This window comes from Mizuhopecten yessoensis, unplaced genomic scaffold, assembly GCF_002113885.1.
Source record: "Mizuhopecten yessoensis strain PY_sf001 unplaced genomic scaffold, ASM211388v2 scaffold3339, whole genome shotgun sequence".
NCBI classification, from domain to species: Eukaryota; Metazoa; Mollusca; class Bivalvia; order Pectinida; family Pectinidae; genus Mizuhopecten; species Mizuhopecten yessoensis.
In genome coordinates, this window is record NW_018404995.1 from 472223 (window position 1) to 489791 (window position 17569).

Sequence of the window (17569 nt, forward strand, 5' to 3'; positions counted from 1 at the left end):
TTCCCTATAACATAATGAAATATATATATATACAAGATGGCAGTTAAGTGTTCGCTAGGATTGTATACGAACTATAAAGAAATTGGAGCAATCTAAATGCGTTTTTTGGCTTAGAGTGACTTCCCCTGTTAATTTTTAATTGGACACTCATTTTGATGCTATACGGCTACATTGCTGAAGTGTAGGCGGTGTGATGTAAATGTTTCCTTTTCGACCCCTGCTGTTTTGTTGTTTTCTTTTTTATTTCAATTTCAAACATTCAAATTTCGAACTACTTCAATTCTGTCAAATACAAGGATGCTGGGCACACTAATAATAAATTGATGTATATATACCATATATTATAAAGTATATACACATCATAATACTATTTGTGTGTCCAGCCCCTGTGGTCATATGCATGGCAAAATGGTAAACTTTATTAACGAATATTTTACAATAGTGACATTTGATATATTGTAGTTAAACTTGCTGGTACCTCTTTGCCTTAATTGATTTTAGCCATGAATAACTAACATCACTTAGTTGTCCGAAAACATGACTTACATTCGGATTATTTCGTAAGAATCCTGAGTTAAATCAATTCAAATTCGGGATACAGCCTTTCAGTACATCTACATCTCCTTTCCAATATAAGCTACTACTTCCTGTTTTGTGTTGCCATGGATATGTCAGATCATATGGCACGTTGTTCAGTTTTAGTACTGAAACAAACTGTTTATTATTTACACAATTATTTTTAACAAAAAATGTTTAATCTTTATATAATGTTTTCTGTCAAACAGGTTTTATACGAAATAGGTAAAAATTGATCTTTGATCGCTCTAATTTCATTCCTATTGTTTTGTAAAACCGGGGATAACAGAGACCTCATAACTGTTAATGTAAGCTTTACTCGTCCTTACTGGGCAATCATTCACAGGAACACGTTGTTTAGTTTAACGGTGTTCAGGGCTAAAGGTGAAGCCTTGATTCAAATGAGTTTTCAGCCAGGACTTTAAAATGGGTGCGTGGAGTATGTAGTTATAATACATGGCCATTGTTTTGACGCCGACAAAGCAGGTAGTCGACATTGTCAGGGTTCATAAAGAAACAAGGTAAGTCCACAACAAGTCCTGACATTTTAGGTCGATAAATAGAGAAACAGGTACAGATGGGGGAGAGAAATGTAACTAGCCAGGGAGGATGTGATTTCTCCGAGGACTTGGTGTCTAAAACAATTAAAAAACACCTTAGGGGTGTCAAAATTGAAATGTGAATTCCATTCAGTTGTAGACCACTAGACAGACAGAAGGTTAATACACTAGTACTAACCTGCCATGTATATCGACGGTCCTGATTGTTGTGGGAAACCTGTGACCTGTAATACTACAAACTTGTAGATATCGTTTTATATGCATACTTTTAAGAAAATGTCTCAAAACACATTGGATTAGAACAACATTTAAAACAATAAATGTACATTAGCTGTATTGATAAACACTCCTTAACAACGCGTATCATGGACATTTCTGGGGCGATGCTGTCTACTGTTCTATAAATATCTGTCTTACAATCAATGGAGACCTAAATGTTCGGACTAGTGTGTCTGGTCTAATTTGTATGATTTATATTACAAAAGTGGGGTTTTTTTGTATTCTAAATCATATTATTTATGGTCAAAACTTGCCATATATTTTCTAATTCTTAAATTTTATTTCAGAAGATCTTGTAATGTATTTTTAAAATAATGAGTCATGCTTTTAAAAATCGTGTGAGTCATATTCTAAAATATAATTTCTATCATGCGTAATCTGACGTTATTGGCATGTCTCAACACCATACCTATAGGAATGGGATGGGACAAATTCCCTTTAACCGTTTATAACACTACATACCGGTGATCCTAAAATTATCTTTTTTTGTGGTGCAAAGAATAAAATGTTCACCATAACAATTACAGCTTTTAAAAATACATTATAAAAGAAAATCACAGTATGGATTAAAAAATTGTAACAGTGACTCACAATATTGGTCAATCAATTTTGTAGATAAACCGGGCATTTGCAAGCCAAGCGGTATGCGCATTGTCAATTATATATATTGTTGAGCCGAGGCTGATATAAGAACTCAATAATACTAAGGGAATCAGTCTAAGCGACTATGTTTTAGTTAAAGATACGTAATTTGATGACTTTCTTAACAATACCTGTGTTTTTAGATAACCAAGTGTTACTGTATGGTTCAATAACAGTAGATATATATATCAGACCCGTATAAACTGTCGTGTTGAATTCCGATTACCATTAACTGATAGCAGACAAGTCAATAAAAAAATTTAAGTCACGCGTGAAATGGTGAGGTTAATGGCGTGTGTATAATTGTGATCGTTACCTCTGAACAATTGACGGGTGTGCATACTTAAACATCAGTGGTATCGCCTGAATAGGCTACGTAAAGGTCAATGTAATAGGTAATACAGACTATAACCGGGCAAACGTAGGCAAGGGAGGTAAATGTCAATGTAACGGGTAATTCAGACAATAACCGGGCAAACATAGCCAAGGGAGGGAAATGTCAATGTAACAGGTAATACATACTATAACCGTGCAAACGTAGCCAAGGGAGGGAAATGTCAATGTAACAGGCAATTCAGACAATAACCGGGCAAACGTAGCCGAGGGAGGTAAATGTCAATGTAACAGGCAATTGAGACAATAACCGGGCAAACGTAGCCAAGGGAGGAAAATGTCAATGTAACAGGTAATTCAAACAATAACCGGGCAAACGTAGCCAAGGGAGGCAAATGTCAATGTAACAGGTAATTCAGTCAATAACCGGGCAAACGTAGCCCAGGGAGGTAAATGTCAATGTAACAGAATGTAACAGGTAATAAAGAATATATCCGTGCAAACGTAGCCAAGGGAGGTAAATGTTAATGTAACAGGTAATAAAGAATATATCCGTGCAAACGTAGCCAAGGGAGGTAAATATCAATGTAACAGGTAATTCAGACAAGAACCGGGCAAACGTAGCCAAGGGAGGTCAATGTCAATGTAACAGGTAATACAGACTATAACCGTGCAAACGTAGCCAAGGGAGGGAAATGTCAATGTAACAGGCAATTCAGACAATAACCGGGCAAACGTAGCCAAGGGAGGTAAATGTCAATGTAACAGGTAATAAAGAATATAACCGTGCAAACGTAGCCAAGGAGGTAAATGTCAATGTAAAAGGTAATACAGACTATAACCGTGCAAACGTAGCCAAGGGAGGTAAATCTCAATGTAACAGGTAATACAGACTATAACCGTGCAAACGTAGCCAAGGGATGTAAATGTCAATGTAACAGGTAATACAGACTATAACCGTGCAAACGTAGCCAAGGGAGGTAAATGTCAATGTAACAGGTAATACAGACTATAACTGGGCAAATGTAGCCAAGGGAGGTAAATGTCAATGTAACAGGTAATACATACTATAACCGTGCAAACGTAGCCAAGGGAGGTAAATGTCAATGTAACAGGTAATACAGACTATAACCGTGCAAACGTAGCCAAGGGAGGTAAATGTCAATGTAACAGGTAATACAGACTATAACCGTGCAAACGTAGCCAAGGGAGGTAAATGTCAATGTAACAGGTAATACAGACTATAACCGTGCAAACGTAGCCAAGGGAGGTAAATGTCAATGTAACAGGTAATACAGACTATAACCGTGCAAACGTAGCCAAGGGAGGTAAATGTCAATGTAACAGGTAATACAGACTATAACCGTGCAAACGTAGCCAAGGGAGGTAAATGTCAATGTAACAGGTAATACAGACTATAACCGTGCAAACGTAGCCAAGGGAGGTAAATGTCAATGTAACAGGTAATACAGACTATAACCGTGCAAACGTAGCCAAGGGAGGTAAATGTCAATGTAACAGGTAATACAGACTATAACCGTGCAAACGTAGCCAAGGGAGGTAAATGTCAATGTAACAGGTAATACAGACTATAACCGTGCAAACGTAGCCAAGGGAGGTAAATGTCAATGTAACAGGTAATACAGACTATAACCGTGCAAACGTAGCCAAGGGAGGTAAATGTCAATGTAACAGGTAATACAGACTATAACCGTGCAAACGTAGCCAAGGGAGGTAAATGTCAATGTAACAGGTAATACAGACTATAACCGTGCAAACGTAGCCAAGGGAGGTAAATGTCAATGTAACAGGTAATACAGACTATAACCGTGCAAACGTAGCCAAGGGAGGTAAATGTCAATGTAACAGGTAATACAGACTATAACCGTGCAAACGTAGCCAAGGGAGGTAAATGTCAATGTAACAGGTAATACAGACTATAACCGTGCAAACGTAGCCAAGGGAGGTAAATGTCAATGTAACAGGTAATACAGACTATAACCGTGCAAACGTAGCCAAGGGAGGTAAATGTCAATGTAACAGGTAATACAGACTATAACCGTGCAAACGTAGCCAAGGGAGGTAAATGTCAATGTAACAGGTAATACAGACTATAACCGTGCAAACGTAGCCAAGGGAGGTAAATGTCAATGTAACAGGTAATACAGACTATAACCGGGCAAACGTAGCCAAGGGAGGTAAATGTCAATGTAACAGGTAATACAGACTATAACCGTGCAAACGTAGCCAAGGGAGGTAAATGTCAATGTAACAGGTAATACAGACTATAACCGTGCAAACGTAGCCAAGGGAGGTAAATGTCAATGTAACAGGTAATACAGACTATAACCGTGCAAACGTAGCCAAGGGAGGTAAATGTCAATGTAACAGGTAATACAGACTATAACCGTGCAAACGTAGCCAAGGGAGGTAAATGTCAATGTAACAGGTAATACAGACTATAACCGTGCAAACGTAGCCAAGGGAGGTAAATGTCAATGTAACAGGTAATACAGACTATAACCGTGCAAACGTAGCCAAGGGAGGTAAATGTCAATGTAACAGGTAATACAGACTATAACCGTGCAAACGTAGCCAAGGGAGGTAAATGTCAATGTAACAGGTAATACAGACTATAACCGTGCAAACGTAGCCAAGGGAGGTAAATGTCAATGTAACAGGTAATACAGACTATAACCGTGCAAACGTAGCCAAGGGAGGTAAATGTCAATGTAACAGGTAATACAGACTATAACCGTGCAAACGTAGCCAAGGGAGGTAAATGTCAATGTAACAGGTAATACAGACTATAACCGTGCAAACGTAGCCAAGGGAGGTAAATGTCAATGTAACAGGTAATACAGACTATAACCGTGCAAACGTAGCCAAGGGAGGTAAATGTCAATGTAACAGGTAATACAGACTATAACCGTGCAAACGTAGCCAAGGGAGGTAAATGTCAATGTAACAGGTAATACAGACTATAACCGTGCAAACGTAGCCAAGGGAGGTAAATGTCAATGTAACAGGTAATACAGACTATAACCGTGCAAACGTAGCCAAGGGAGGTAAATGTCAATGTAACAGGTAATACAGACTATAACCGTGCAAACGTAGCCAAGGGAGGTAAATGTCAATGTAACAGGTAATACAGACTATAACCGTGGAAACGTAGCCAAGGGAGGTAAATATCAATGTAACAGGTAATACAGACTATAACCGTGGAAACGTAGCCAAGGGAGGTAAATATCAATGTAACAGATAATACAGACTGTAACCGGGCAAACGTAGCCAAGGGAGGAAAATGTCAATGTAACAGGTAATGCAGACTATAACCGTGCAAACGTAGCCAAGGGAGATACACCTTATTCCACTTACTACAGTTTGTGTAAATCAAAAGTACGTAATATTGATTTTTAAAATATGTAATTCTAATGAAAAGAGAGAATGAGTTGAGCAGAAAAAGTAACTATATAAGAACCATATTGAGTATAGGATAAGAGATCCAAGGTTGAAAGCGGATAGTTTTTCAAATACTATTTGTTTGGTGTTCTAGGCACAGGTGGACACTCAACTGTAGGTAATGACATCTTTAGTTGTGAATGTGATTTTTCCAGGGTTTATTTAATGAGTTAGACGTTAATATAACACGGAGATAGAATAATGCAAGCCTCCTCAGAGAGGGTTTGGTCCCCTTTAATTTCATTCCCATGATAATTATTTATAAGTCATCTTCGAAAACGCCAATTTAACATTATAATTCAGATACTTGATTTAGATCTATTGATTGAACTTTAGGTATTACATGTGAAATGTTAAAAAAAAAATTAGCATCGTCTGCAATAGGGCATTAATACCCTATGATAATGTCTTATGAATAAAAATAGTTCAACGTCATTACGAAACAACACATTATCTCTAGAATTCCTCTAGCATCAGGACAGGTGTGGCCGGGTGGAAACTTAAATTCATAGTAAGATGTCCCAAGTACAAACATGTAACATGTATATGTTATAAAAAATGCAAATAGAAAATACGATAATATTGAAAACATGTCAAGCCCTTGTATACGTAAATGATACAAAAAGACACATTTTATTAATGAATGTGAAAATGGGGTCATACAGATGTTTCAGCTGATGGGCGCCTTCGTCTCTGTTCATCAAATTTCCTTCTCTCCTAATCCAGATGGATTCTGTGATTTTCCTGATTTTCTAGTTGTCCTCACTTTCAAGTACTTTCGAGTTGTTCCGGTCTATGATGTGATTGTGTGTGCTAGCATGGTCTGTAATGGCTGATTTATTGTATTGTCTCTTCGATGTTTTCCTTATATTTCTGGTATAGACTTGCTGTTTCCTGGCTTCAACGTGTTTCTGATGTTCTTTTTGGCGGGTCCCAAATTTCCGGGCAGTTTGCCCGATGCATTCAAGGTTGCAGCTGTTGCTTTGGTTACCCATTCCTGTTTTGCCCTCCTTCGGCAACACGTCTTTCTGATGTTCTTTTTGGCGTGTCCCAAATTTCCGGCCAGTTTGCCCGATGCATGCAAGGTTGCAGCTGTTGCTTTGGTTAACCATTCCTGTTTTGTCCTCCTTCGGCAACACGTCTTTCGGATGAACTATAATAGTTGCTTGATGGTGTTGTGTGGTCGCATGGGTCACTCGGAACTTCTCGGCCGATACGGTCATCTAACGTTGGAAGGAACTGGAATCGGGGCGAGGTGTTCCGAATGTCGCATGGGTGTGCTGATGTGATGTTTGTGCAACACTATTGAAAGTGCTTCAGACACCCTTTTTATGTATGGGATAGTGACCATGCCGTTGGCTTTCCTCTCTGTGTTTGTACGTTTTTGTTTCTTGGGGCCATTAGCGTTGACTTTATTTTCTATCTGTTTTCCTACTTTTCTTATCGACCATTCGGGGTATCCACATGTCAGGGCCTGTTTGATATGTTGCTTTTCGAATTACATGTCTCCCTGTTCAGTTACGATGTTCATGCACGTGTCAATGAGTTGATGGTGTGAATTGAAGTTGAGGTACTGGTCTGTGGGAGAGGTTTTATTCCTGTATACCAGCAATTTGATGGAACCGTCAGCTCTTCTTACGATAAGGGTATACAGGAAAGGATTTTTTCCGTCTTCCTCTACTTCTGATTTTTAATGAAGCCTATATCATCCGCCTGGTTTAGGTAAGCTATTAGGTCGTTTACCTTTCTTTACTACGTCCAAGATATCATCAACATATCTGTTCCGTAGTTTAGGACGACACTCTATCGGACCAGTTGTGATGGCTTTCTGTTCAAGATGCTCCGTAAATAAATTGGCAACAATGGGTGATACTGGGCTCCCCATTGTTGCCCCAAACCTTTGCTGGTAAATTATGTCGTGCCCTGATAGAGACTTAAGTGGTGTTGAGTATAAACTCCAACAACTCAATGATGTTGTCAACAGGAAGGCTTGTGCTCTTCTTCAGGATTCTGTCTACTTTTAACCTATCCCTTATGGCCTTTGTAGCCTCGTTCTATGGTGTATTGGTTAAGAGAGACACTTCGTCGTGCGAGTTAAATGTCGTCTTTTTCAACAAACATGTTAGCAAGATCCGAGCCAGGTTTTCACGAGGTGCTCTGTTTTCCCACCAGTGGACCCTTGGTGTCTACAAGCCATCTTGATACACTGTAGCCAATGGAACCAGTGTAATACACAATGGAGCGTAACGGATAGCCTGGCTTGTGCATCTTAGGCGTACAGTACATTTCTGATGTAGGGTAGACATTTCAAATATGAAGAAAAGATAACCACTATGCTAAGTAAGTGACAATAAAACATACGAGGTGCTGAACAAAGATCACACACCAACTTATAAACGTAAATTGGTCACAATTCTCACAAAGATGAAAAACGAGGGCACTGATAGTAAAGAAGACCCTTCCTTTCTCCTTTATCAATATTGTCCTTTAATAGTTAAGCTCGTTTTAGGACCCCGATCACCTCCGATCGTTTTGGTCAGCCTCTGTCTGTGGGAGCTTTGGAACTGCAATCTCTGCGGCAGCTTCACACTTTTCCACCGGTCTGATGGCATACTTGAGACTCTTAGCGAGTACTTTGGTCTGGTCGTCTGTCAACCTGTACTTGCTGATATTAATCACCCATCTTTTAGCTGAGTGTCTTTCTTTCTTTAACATGCTATCTGTCTTTTTCCGTTGTCTTCCTTTACATTTCGTGTATTCAGTGCTGTATGTAGATGTGCAGTAAGCCCTGGTCTGGTTTCTTTGTCCAAAATGGTCGATAATTTGTTGGTAATACTGTTAGGCTTGGTTTTTAAACAGTCAATGGTGTTATAGCTCGTACTCTTTTTCTTAATAACTGTTTGTTACGAGCCCTACTTGTGTTCATAGGGCTGTGCAGATGCGGTAAGAATTGAACTAAACCCTTCACAGTTCATCTAAGGGTGAATTTCAAAGATGCTCATAACGAGCGAGTTTCTTGTTGACCTCTTCTGCCTGTCTAAATATTTGGCGTGAGAACTATTCATATCTCAATGTAATATTCGGAATACGATTCATCAGTTTGGTTTGACTAATAAAGGCTAAGCCTGTTTTGCACACAAACAGGAATTGAAAAGTTATTTGACGATGCTAATTTGTTTTCAGACGTTTTTGAAAGCTCGGAAAATAAGTGTTCAATTCCTGTTTGTGTGCAAAACAAACCGTGCCTTAATTACTCAACCCAAACTGACGAATCTTATTCTGAGCACTTCTATATAATTTCCCATCCTTCCATAAATCATTAAAACAGTAGAATTTGTACGTTATGTAAATTTAAGGAAAAGGGCTTAAACATAATGGTGTTTCAACTTGTGTCCGATGGTTTTGTCTCGATATGCATAGTTTATGTCAAAAATATATGTTGTAACAAAGTTACGACGTCACTATTCACTGCATTTTATGTCAGGATTTCTCCGTTTGTATGCATGATATTTGTACATGCTGTTGCTCAACACAGAAACTTGAACTTGACCTGTATGTCCGTCGTTATCTCGGTTACAATGGCTTAACAGGCCATCGATAAACGAACGTGACCGTGTTGTTTTAGAGTAGCACGTGGTTATAGTCCGTTTTATAATAGAGCTAACGCAGTAGGAACAAGTCTACACTTGAACATTAGTGCAATTGAGGTTGTATCACACTTGCAATAGGAGTTGTCACGCCATACTTGGTCTTACGTACCCTCATACAGGACAAAGCTGTTTATTACACGTGTACTCTCATGCTGGACACAGTTGGTATCCTCACACTGGACACAAATATTAGCTATATGTATATGTATCCTCATACGGGACACATCTGTTAACTATACGTATCCTCATACAGGACACATGTTAGCTATACGTATCCTAATACAGGACACATAGATCTGCTAACTATACGTATCCTCATACGGGACACAGCTGTTAACTATACGTATCCTCACACTGGACACAAATATTAGCTATATGTATATGTATCCTCATACGGGACACAGATGTTAACTATACGTATCCTCATACGGGACACAAATGTTAGCTATACGTATCCTCATACAGGACACACATGTTAGCTATACGTATCCTCATACGGGACACAAATGTTAGCTATACGTATTCTAATACAGGACACAAATGTTAGCTATACGTACCCTCATACAGGACACATCTGTTTATTACACGTACCCTCATACATGACACAGCTGTTTATTACACGTACCCTCATACATGACACAGCTGTTCATTACCCGTATACTCATACAGGACACAGCTGTTCATTACACGTATACTCATAAAGGACACATCTGTTTATTACACGTACCTTCATACATGACACAGCTGTTTATTACACAGCTGTTCATTACACGTATACTCATACAGGACCCAACTGTTCATTACACGTACACTCATACAGGACACAGCTGTTTATTACACGTACCCTCATACAGAACACAGCTGTTTATTGCACATACCCTCATACAGGACACAAATGTTAATTACACGTACCCCCATACAGGACACAGCTGTTTATTACACGTACCCCCATACAGGACACAGCTGTTTATTACACGTACCCTCATACAGGACACAGCTGTTTATTACACGTACCCTCATACAGGACACAGCTGTTCATTACACGTATACTCATACAGGACACAGCTGTTTATTACACGTACCCTCATACAGGACACAGCTGTTTATTACACGTACCCTCATACAGGACACAGCTGTTCATTACACGTATACTCATAAAGGACACAGCTGTTTATTACACGTACCCTCATACAGGACACAGCTGTTCATTACACGTATACTCATACAGGACACAACTGTTCATTACACGTACCCCCATACAGGACACAGCTGTTTATTACACGTACCCCCATACAGGACACAACTGTTTATTACACGTACCCTCATACAGGACACAGCTGTTTATTACACGTACCCTCATACAGGACACAGCTGTTCATTACACGTATACTCATAAAGGACACAGCTGTTTATTACACGTACCCTCATACAGGACACAGCTGTTCATTACACGTATACTCATACAGGACACAACTGTTCATTACACGTACCCCCATACAGGACACAGCTGTTTATTACACGTACCCCCATACAGGACACAACTGTTTATTACACGTACCCTCATACAGGACACAGCTGTTTATTACACGTACCCTCATACAGGACACAGCTGTTCATTACACGTATACTCATAAAGGACACAGCTGTTTATTACACGTACCCTCATACAGGACACAGCTGTTCATTACACGTATACTCATACAGGACACAACTGTTCATTACACGTACCCCCATACAGGACACAGCTGTTTATTACACGTACCCCCATACAGGACACAACTGTTTATTACACGTACCCTCATACAGGACACAGCTGTTTATTACACGTACCCTCATACAGGACACAGCTGTTCATTACACGTATACTCATACAGGACACAGCTGTTTATTACACGTACCCTCATACAGGACACAGCTGTTCATTACACGTATACTCATACAGGACACAGCTGTTTATTACACGTACCCTCATACAGGACACAGCTGTTCATTACACGTATACTCATACAGGACACAGCTGTTTATTACACGTACCCTCATACAGGACACAGCTGTTTATTACACGTACCCTCATACAGGACACAGCTGTTTATTACACGTACCCTCATACAGGACACAGCTGTTTATTACACGTACCCTCATACAGGACACAGCTGTTTATTACACGTACCCTCATACAGGACACAGCTGTTTATTACACGTACCCTCATACAGGACACAGCTGTTTATTACACGTACCCTCATACAGGACACAGCTGTTCATTACACGTATACTCATAAAGGACACAGCTGTTTATTACACGTACCCTCATACAGGACACAGCTGTTCATTACACGTATACTCATACAGGACACAGCTGTTTATTACACGTACCCCCATACAGGACACAGCTGTTTATTACACGTACCCCCATACAGGACACAGCTGTTTATTACACGTACCCTCATACAGGACACAGCTGTTTATTACACGTACCCTCATACAGGACACAGCTGTTCATTACACGTATACTCATACAGGACACAACTGTTTATTACACGTACCCTCATACAGGACACAGCTGTTTATTACACGTACCCTCATACAGGACACAGCTGTTCATTACACGTATACTCATAAAGGACACAGCTGTTTATTACACGTACCCTCATACAGGACACAGCTGTTCATTACACGTATACTCATACAGGACACAACTGTTCATTACACGTACCCCCATACAGGACACAGCTGTTTATTACACGTACCCCCATACAGGACACAACTGTTTATTACACGTACCCTCATACAGGACACAGCTGTTTATTACACGTACCCTCATACAGGACACAGCTGTTCATTACACGTATACTCATAAAGGACACAGCTGTTTATTACACGTACCCTCATACAGGACACAGCTGTTCATTACACGTATACTCATACAGGACACAACTGTTCATTACACGTACCCCCATACAGGACACAGCTGTTTATTACACGTACCCCCATACAGGACACAACTGTTTATTACACGTACCCTCATACAGGACACAGCTGTTTATTACACGTACCCTCATACAGGACACAGCTGTTCATTACACGTATACTCATAAAGGACACAGCTGTTTATTACACGTACCCTCATACAGGACACAGCTGTTCATTACACGTATACTCATACAGGACACAACTGTTCATTACACGTACCCCCATACAGGACACAGCTGTTTATTACACGTACCCCCATACAGGACACAACTGTTTATTACACGTACCCTCATACAGGACACAGCTGTTTATTACACGTACCCTCATACAGGACACAGCTGTTCATTACACGTATACTCATAAAGGACACAGCTGTTTATTACACGTACCCTCATACAGGACACAGCTGTTCATTACACGTATACTCATACAGGACACAACTGTTCATTACACGTACCCCCATACAGGACACAGCTGTTTATTACACGTACCCCCATACAGGACACAACTGTTTATTACACGTACCCTCATACAGGACACAGCTGTTTATTACACGTACCCTCATACAGGACACAGCTGTTCATTACACGTATACTCATAAAGGACACAGCTGTTTATTACACGTACCCTCATACAGGACACAGCTGTTCATTACACGTATACTCATACAGGACACAACTGTTCATTACACGTACCCCCATACAGGACACAGCTGTTTATTACACGTACCCCCATACAGGACACAACTGTTTATTACACGTACCCTCATACAGGACACAGCTGTTTATTACACGTACCCTCATACAGGACACAGCTGTTCATTACACGTATACTCATAAAGGACACAGCTGTTTATTACACGTACCCTCATACAGGACACAGCTGTTCATTACACGTATACTCATACAGGACACAACTGTTCATTACACGTACCCCCATACAGGACACAGCTGTTTATTACACGTACCCCCATACAGGACACAACTGTTTATTACACGTACCCTCATACAGGACACAGCTGTTTATTACACGTACCCTCATACAGGACACAGCTGTTCATTACACGTATACTCATAAAGGACACAGCTGTTTATTACACGTACCCTCATACAGGACACAGCTGTTCATTACACGTATACTCATACAGGACACAGCTGTTTATTACACGTACCCCCATACAGGACACAGCTGTTTATTACACGTACCCCCATACAGGACACAGCTGTTTATTACACGTACCCTCATACAGGACACAGCTGTTTATTACACGTACCCTCATACAGGACACAGCTGTTCATTACACGTATACTCATAAAGGACACAGCTGTTTATTACACGTACCCTCATACAGGACACAGCTGTTCATTACACGTATACTCATACAGGACACAGCTGTTTATTACACGTACCCCCATACAGGACACAGCTGTTTATTACACGTACCCCCATACAGGACACAGCTGTTTATTACACGTACCCTCATACAGGACACAGCTGTTTATTACACGTACCCTCATACAGGACACAGCTGTTCATTACACGTATACTCATACAGGACACAACTGTTTATTACACGTACCCTCATACAGGACACAGCTGTTTATTACACGTACCCTCATACAGGACACAGCTGTTCATTACACGTATACTCATAAAGGACACAGCTGTTTATTACACGTACCCTCATACAGGACACAGCTGTTCATTACACGTATACTCATACAGGACACAACTGTTCATTACACGTACCCCCATACAGGACACAGCTGTTTATTACACGTACCCCCATACAGGACACAACTGTTTATTACACGTACCCTCATACAGGACACAGCTGTTTATTACACGTACCCTCATACAGGACACAGCTGTTCATTACACGTATACTCATAAAGGACACAGCTGTTTATTACACGTACCCTCATACAGGACACAGCTGTTCATTACACGTATACTCATACAGGACACAACTGTTCATTACACGTACCCCCATACAGGACACAGCTGTTTATTACACGTACCCCCATACAGGACACAACTGTTTATTACACGTACCCTCATACAGGACACAGCTGTTTATTACACGTACCCTCATACAGGACACAGCTGTTCATTACACGTATACTCATAAAGGACACAGCTGTTTATTACACGTACCCTCATACAGGACACAGCTGTTCATTACACGTATACTCATACAGGACACAACTGTTCATTACACGTACCCCCATACAGGACACAGCTGTTTATTACACGTACCCCCATACAGGACACAGCTGTTTATTACACGTACCCTCATACAGGACACAGCTGTTTATTACACGTACCCTCATACAGGACACAGCTGTTTATTACACGTACCCTCATACAGGACACAGCTGTTTATTACACGTACCCTCATACAGGACACAGCTGTTTATTACACGTACCCTCATACAGGACACAGCTGTTTATTACACGTACCCTCATACAGGACACAGCTGTTCATTACACGTATACTCATAAAGGACACAGCTGTTTATTACACGTACCCTCATACAGGACACAGCTGTTCATTACACGTATACTCATACAGGACACAGCTGTTTATTACACGTACCCTCATACAGGACACAGCTGTTTATTACACGTACCCTCATACAGGACACAGCTGTTTATTACACGTACCCTCATACAGGACACAGCTGTTCATTACACGTATACTCATACAGGACACAGCTGTTCATTACACGTACCCCCATACAGGACACAGCTGTTTATTACACGTACCCCCATACAGGACACAGCTGTTTATTACACGTACCCTCATACAGGACACAGCTGTTTATTACACGTACCCTCATACAGGACACAGCTGTTCATTACACGTATACTCATACAGGACACAGCTGTTTATTACACGTACCCTCATACAGGACACAGCTGTTCATTACACGTATACTCATACAGGACACAGCTGTTTATTACACGTACCCTCATACAGGACACAGCTGTTTATTACACGTACCCTCATACAGGACACAGCTGTTCATTACACGTATACTCATACAGGACACAGCTGTTTATTACACGTACCCTCATACAGGACACAGCTGTTTATTACACGTACCCTCATACAGGACACAGCTGTTCATTACACGTATACTCATAAAGGACACAGCTGTTTATTACACGTACCCTCATACAGGACACAGCTGTTCATTACACGTATACTCATACAGGACACAGCTGTTTATTACACGTACCCTCATACAGGACACAGCTGTTTATTACACGTACCCTCATACAGGACACAGCTGTTCATTACACGTATACTCATAAAGGACACAGCTATTCATTACACGTACCCTCATACAGGACACAGCTGTTTATTACACGTACCCTCATACAGGACACAGTTGTTAATTCTACGTACCCTCACACAGGACACAGCTGTTCATTACACGTACCCTCACACAGGACACAGCTGTTTATTCTACGTACTCTCATGCAGGATACAGATTTTCATTTTACGTACGCTCATACAAGTCACAGCTGTTCATCCTACGTACTCTCCTTCAGGATACAGATTTTCATTTTAAGTACCCTCATACAGGGAACCGTTGTTAATTTTACGAATAGTCATAAGGTATACAGCCAATGAGAGTACATGTGGTTTGTTATACAAAATACATTTGATTGGATTTTCTTCACCACATTTTTGTAATTAGCGCCTTCATGATTACCATCATATTCAACCGTAATAAAGGAGCAATAAAGTGTACCTAAACCTTTGGCTGACATGTTGAACCCATTTCCAAGTTTCTGCATTTTATACAAAGTAGTGAGCACCAACATGTATGGGAGAGGACGAAATGAGTGTACAAGTCCTCGACGTAGAGTAAGAAAACGGCCGTGCGAAGTGTGTATCTATGGAGACATGGACTATTCGAGTGTACAAGTCCTACAAACAGTGTGTCTATGGTAAAATGATCTTAGTATCAAGTCCTACATGAAGTGTGTACTTATGAGGAAGCAATCTGAGTGTGAAAGGCCAACCCCCGTCCAAGTTGACGAGGAAATTCCCCCTACTTCGCTTAACTTGTCAACAAAAAACTGCTCATTTCTCGTGTTCTGTATCAATTGCCCCAAGTTAAACGTATATGTACTATGATACATGTCGTCACATGATCTCAACGCCAAAATCCGTAACTTTTGCACAGATGATCACCTGATCTTCACCGTACCCGATCAATCTAATCCATATGCCACACTTCCCGGGGCCTTATTCCATAATGCGATTAAAACTTTTGCGCAAATATTTCATTAATCAAACTTGTAATGATATGACTAAGATATATTAAGTTCATTTTTACGATCTATTCAATAGAGAAGACCTCTTAAAAGTCATACAAATGCATTTAAGGAGAAGCAAAGGACTGGTGTCGATCTGGTCCGATCTAATATCCTATAGCACACCATCTATTCTTATATGTAGCTGCATTCTCAAATACAGATTCAGTTACCAATAATAACATAATAAATGTATTACAGTTGCATGACCGATCTACTCCATTTCTGCACTTATGAATTCCTCGCCGAAGGAAACATGAGCGAATCGTGTAAATGGAAAATAATAAAGGAAACTCACAACCACCTGAATTAGCTGGGTGAAAACCAAATGTACAGGCGTTTGCCCAAAGGCTTGACATGTAGATCGATTATCGGATTCCAAGGAAAGGTCTGAAATCAGAATTGATCGAGAGAAATGCTCAGGATTGCATCTTTACATTGGAACCCCCACGCACCTCGCGTTTTCAAACTATTGTTCCTGCTCCACATTGAAAAAATTAAATAACGCAGACACATATCTGTTCCCCTCGGACAACTAATCTGAAAGATCATAAATCCTGTGGAGAGATGGAAAAACCTCTCCATTTCGACAAAGCAGCTGTTTTAAGCTTGAAGTTCACGAGTAGATATTTCCGACACTAAACTTGGACAAAAAGGGTCAATTTCAACGTCTTTCTGTTCTTATCGAAACTAGACAAAAGTTGAAATGGTTTTGTAAACTTGAGAAAATGGGAATACAAATGACGCCTCAGTGTTTCTTTTCT

At 40.2% G+C, this 17569-nt stretch overlaps 1 protein-coding gene across 1 annotated transcript in view; it reads left to right on the forward strand.

Moving 5' to 3' along the window:
• Positions 1 to 882: 882 nt before the first annotated feature.
• Positions 883 to 17569, forward strand: part of LOC110447380 (4-aminobutyrate aminotransferase, mitochondrial-like) — a 35606-nt gene continuing 18919 nt past the window's right edge. Inside the window, exon 1 of the mRNA XM_021493021.1 lies at positions 883 to 1097. The gene's annotated coding sequence lies outside the window, so the exon portion shown is untranslated. The remainder of the gene's footprint in view (positions 1098 to 17569) is intronic.